The sequence below is a fragment of the Benincasa hispida genome, chromosome 6 (assembly GCF_009727055.1).
Source record: "Benincasa hispida cultivar B227 chromosome 6, ASM972705v1, whole genome shotgun sequence".
NCBI lineage: Eukaryota > Viridiplantae > Streptophyta > Magnoliopsida > Cucurbitales > Cucurbitaceae > Benincasa > Benincasa hispida.
The window spans coordinates 26,179,785-26,185,784 of NC_052354.1; positions in this window are offsets into that span (position 1 = coordinate 26,179,785).

The following is a 6,000-nucleotide window of genomic DNA, read 5'->3' on the forward strand; positions in this document are numbered from 1 at the left end:
ACGAACTCTACTGCTATTGAAGCTGAACTGAGCCACATCTAACAACTGGACCCAGTTCTTCTGCCTAGCATCGATAAAGTGACGCAGATATTCCTCGAGCATACTATTGAAGCATTCCGTCTGGCCGTCAGTTTGGGGATGATAGCTAGAGGAGATATTCAGTGTTGACCCCAATATTTTGAACAATTCTGTCCAGAATGTCCTAGTGAATCTTCCGTCCGATCGCTAACAATGCTCGCGGGGACGCCCCATAATTTCACGATGTGTTTGAAGAACAGTTGGGCAGTCATTACGGCTGTGCACATTTTCGGCTCGGGATGAAAATGGCATATTTTGAGAACCGATTGATAACAAGAATTGATTCGAACTCTCCCACTTGGGCAAATGAGTGATGAAGTCGAGAGACACGCTCTCCCATGGTCTAGAGGGCATAGGTAGGGGTTCTAGCAGACCCGCTAATTTTTCCCTTTCGACCTTATCTTGTTGGCAGACAAGGCAAGTCTTGGTAAATTGCATGACATCGTCTCGAAGGCTTGGCCAATAGTAGCCTTGTTTCAGAAGGGCATAAGTCCTCTGCCAACCATTATGTCCTGCCCACGGTGGTTCGTGACACTCCTTCATCAGCGATCTTCGTAACTCCCCGAATCTGAGGATGTAGAGGCGATTGCCCTTGGTGTATAGTAGATCGCCTTCCACCCAAAACTGGCGTGGTCTTCCCCTCTTTGCCAACTGTATGATGGCCTGCGCCGCGTGTGTCGTTCGTCAAGTGAGTTTTGACAGTTTCTCGTACTGTTGCACTCAACGTTACTTTGTTTAGGCGGGCGAACATGCACAGGGCCGCATGTTCGCTCTTTGACTAAGAGCATCGACCACTTGGTTACTTTTCCTCAGTCTATGTTCGAATTGGAAGTTGAACTCCGCTAGACACTCCTGCCACCATGCCTGTTTTGACGACAACTTTGGTTGGTTGAAGAAGTGGCAAATGGAGTTGTTGTCGATCTTGACCACGAACTTGGCCCCCAAGAGATACTGTCTCCAGGCCCTCAAGCAGTGAACTACTGCTAACATCTCTTTCTCGAAGGCGGCATACCTCTGTTCGACATAATTTATTTTCCTACTTTCATACACGATGGGGTGTCTGTCTTGGAGGAGGACACCGCCCAATGCGAAGTCAGAAGCATCAGTCTCTACTTCAAATGGCTTGGTCACGTTGGCAATTCCGAGGACCGGCCCCTCAATCATCACTTTCTTCAAGCCCTCAAAGGCGGCTTGACATTCAGGAGTCCAGCTCCATTGGCTATCTTTCTTCAACAGTTCGGTTAATGACCCTGTTCTTCTCGAGAATCCTTTTACGAACCGCCTATAGTAGTTGGCTAGCCTGAGGAAGGATCGTAGTTCGGTCACGGATGATGGTACCCTCTAGTCTCTGATCGCGGCCACTTTGCTCTCTTTCATACCAATCCGACCACATTCAATCACGTGGCCGAGGAAATTTATGTGCTCTTGGGCAAAGGAACACTTTTCTCTCTTTACATACAACTGATTTTTCCTCAGCTTTTCGAAGACTAGTTGGAGGTGATGTCGATGGTCCTCCAGCGAGGCACTATAGACCACAATGTCATCGAGATACACTACGACAAATTTGTCGAGGTATTCGTTAAACACTTGGTTCATTAAGGTACAGAAAGTTGTTGGAGCATTGGTGAGGCCAAAGGGCATCACGAGGAATTCGAAGGCTCCATATCTCATGACGCAGGTCGTCTTAGGTTCGTCTCCTTCAGCAATTCGGACCTGATAATATCCCGACCGCAGGTCCAGCTTCGAGAAATACTTAGTGTCGTGAAGCCGATCAAATAAGTTAGTAATGATAGGAAGGGGATATTTGTTGCCGACTGTGAGCTTGTTCAAGGCCCGATAGTCGATGCACAACTGGAGGCTCCCATCCTTCTTCTTCTGAAACAGTACTGGGGCTCCATAAGGGGCCTTTGCCGGTCTGATAAATCCTGCATATGGCCTGTCTCTTATACACATCTAGATGTGTATAAGAGACAGGTACTGGGGCTCCATAAGGGGCCTTTGCCGGTCTGATAAATCCTGCATCTAACAATTCGTCTAACTATTTCCAGAGCTGTCTCTTATACACATCTAGATGTGTATAAGAGACAGGTCATGAAGTGATGGGTTGCCCCAAAGTCGACATAATGCTCTTAGCCGATCTCTGGTTGACCCAAGTGTCCACATACATGAGTCCTTTCTCTAGTGGCTCCGTCGCCTTTCCCATTTTTTTCTGGAGCGCAGATAAGAATTTCAATGCCCCCATCCTGGGATTCTCAATTTTTGCAGCTGGCTCGATTACCGTCTCCTCTAGTTCAGCCTTGTCTTTGGAGGTAGAGGCTAATGTGGCTTGAAAAGCATTGAACGTGGTTCGATTTGGACATTTGCCTGCCCTGTGTGGCTCTCTATATATGAAACAAGACAAGGGGCGATTGTAATTGTTATGTTGTTGCAGTGAGCCCCGCCAGTTGTTTCCTGATCTCGGTTGGGATGATTTACGGTCCCCTCCTGTGTTCTTGTCTCCTCCCCCAGGTCTGGGAGGACTGGAACGACTGTTTCTGTTTCCCCCATTTGAGGAAGTTGACTGCTTCCTCACATCTTGCGAGTCAGTGCTAAGGTCGTATAGCTGTTCAGCTGCCGCATAGGCAGAAGGGAGATCCTGTACTCTCTATTCATATAGTTTTGATTTCGCCCACGGTTTCAGCCTTTCAACAAAGCAAAAGACCTTGTCTTTTTCAGACATATCTCGTATGTCCAACATGAGTCCTGCAAACTGTTTTATGTAGTCCCTGATGTTACCTGTTTGCTTCAGCTCTCGGAGTTTTCGTCGAGCCAAGATCTCGACATTTTCAGGGAAGAACTGCGAGCGAAGTTCTTGTTTCAATCTATCCCAAGTATCAATAGTGCATCGTCCTTCCTGTATGTCTGTGAATCGTGATCTCCACCATAGTTTTGCATCTTCAGCCAGATGCATTGTTGCTAGTGTGACTTTCGACTCTTCAGTTACTGTGTTCGCCTTGAAATATTGCTCAAGGTCGAAGATAAAGTTTTCCAGGGCTTTTGCTTCTCGCACCCCACAGAAGGGTTCCGGTTTTGGGATTTTTATTCTACTTACTGCCATTGCTCCCCCAGATGGGGCTTGGTTCCCTACCGCTCGGATGGTGAGATTCACCCTTGCGCTCACATCCGCTATCTCGGCTCTGACGACGTCAAGGGCCGACCGAAAGTCTTCAAACAAATTGGTTACCATCTGAAGTATTGCTTTTTGGGAGTCGTCCAACTCTTCGACACGCTTCTCTATGTGGGCAACAGAGCCCGATGAGCTATCGCCACGTTCAAAGCTGCCGGACCGTGCTGTTTTGGTCTCGAGGGTCTCTACCCTTATCATCAATTCTCCGACGGACAATCCGTCTAGGCGGCCCACTACCGCATCAATTCCATCGGCTTTCTCAGCAACTTCTTGTAGCCGAGTCTCTAGGAAACGGATATTATTTGCGGGAACCCTCTCTCAGGTAGAGAATTTTGCCTCTTCCATCTCTACCAACCTATCCACATGGGACTTGTCAGGTTCTTCTGTCGCTGACATGATCACTGATCTTTCCCTCTGTGAGCCAACCTGGCTCTGATACCAACTGTCACAATCGTCTTTTCGGAAGCTTCTCTTAACCGCACTTGTGCGACACTTGTTTTCGCTCACGAACAAGACGTGCAATGAATACGGACTGCCGTCGTACATACCGAGTGTACTCGCAACCTCCACCCCATTTTAAGGAAAACGGTTTTAGAAAACGAGTTTGGAGAAAAGGTTTTCGTAGCAGTTTTTTGAGTGTGAATAAAGGAAAGATTAGTATGGCTAGAGAATTAAGCAACAACAACAGCTTTATAGTATCTGTCTGGAAAGTGATGATTAGTTCCTATATCTTTGTATTAGCCAACTGGCACCTTGCATAAGCCAAGGGCGAGTGGTCACTTATAATGAAAATGTAGAAGAACGTAAGTAACTATATAGATATGAAAGTATGGGGGGGTTGTCGGCATGAGGAGAGCAGGCCATGGGACAAGCATGACCGTGACACTGGCATGAAGGCACCGTATATATATTTAGGTAAAACACAAGTAAAATCTCCTTAGAACTTCTTTAGCAACACTTAAATCACCTAAAGTTGTGGCTGGTCCAAGACAATTCCAAACTTGATTCAATTAGCAATTTATGAATTAAATTATCCAAAATCATAACTTAATTTCCACTATCTCATCAGAATAGATCTTCACAAATTTTCTGCAAACAACAATGGTCTCTAGCTTGATGGTTAATGGCTCAGAAATTCCATATGTTAGTTTACAATCACACCGAGAGGGTTCATAATTTAACCCACTCAATGGGTGAATTTCCACTCCCAAATTAAGGAAAATAAGTCTTTACCCAAATTTTTTCTCAGATTTCGGCAAAGATGCGAGATGGGATGGCTAGTGTGAGATACATAGAGGAGGGAGTTTGCTGTTGGACTATTGTTTAGACTAGCGCTCGGTGCGGGGTCTTGCATAAGGAGGGTTTGCAAGGTGGAAAGGGGGGGAATTAGTATTTCAGAGTTTATTCAGCAATTACGAACAAGCCATATCTTCAAGATCCAACCTTCGTAAAAGAAATGCATATGTCTTGAACAGACTGACCAAATTGAGCCCGATCAACGGTTCAAACTTCCAGTAATCGACAATTTTTAAAAGTGTCACTGAAAACGAATTGCTTTTTCCCCTCTTTCACTCTCAATTTAATTTTGAAAAAAATCTCAACTCTTTTATTTTTTTTTTCAAAATTTTTAAAAGATAAATAAATTATTTTATCACAATATCTCCAAAATCTCCAAAGATTCTATTAAATTTATAAATCAAATTAACTTTGCAAAATTTACTTAATTTAAGACTTCAAAAACCAAAATTAAAGGCATAAAATCATCAATTTGATACAAATTAATCCTTCCAAATATTTAAATCAATTAAACCACATGAAATTAATTATCTCTTATTATTTTTTTTTAAGTTGGCCCTAAAATCTAAAATCTAAGGAAAACAAAATTTTTAATATTTTCAAGATAATCAGTTTGAATATCTAATTCAATTAAATTCATTTAAATCAATAAAAGTTTTTCAATTATTTCAATTTAACTCAATTTTCCAAATGAAAGGGAAATTTAAACTCAATGATTTAGATAATTAACTTAATTTTTTTTGAAATTCGGGATGTTACACAAACACAGACATATGAAATCCACAGATATATTGAACCCACAAATATATAAATTTTAGACATTCTATCTTAACTCAGCGTCAAAAATCCCATAAATTTTTAACTTTCAACTTTATGTAATTTTTTGTAAGTTATTATTTTTTGAGAGATAAAGAATAACACACATAGGGAAAGATTGTAAAGAACTTATGGGTAATTCATTTTTTTATCATCAAGAGATGGAAGTACTCCATATTTTATTGGTTAAAAAGGAAAAAAAAAATTCACATATTTTGTTTGTTTCTTCTTGCAGTTAATTAATGAAAAGGAAATAAATAAATAAATTAGAAAAACAACTAAAAGTAGTAATCGAGTGTAGCCGAGTGTAAATTAGAATCAGTGAGCTCATTTCGTTAAAAGAAAAAGCGCTTTTCGTATACACGCGTCTCACCGCAGTCGATCGGTCCCATCGGCCAATTCCGCGCGAAATCAATAGTAATCTGTTTTCATTTCTCTCTCTCTCTCTCTTCCCTCTCTCCGTCGATGTCGCCGACGACTTCCTAAGCTTCGTTAAGGTAATCTCTCTCTTTTTCTTCTCTCTGTGTTTGATCTTTTGACGGAGGTATCGTTTGATTTTCATAGAGTCATTGTTTGTTTGTGTCCTCCCTTTTTCTTCTTGTCGCAGAAGGGAAATCAAATTCGTTCAAAGAATACTGGAACCG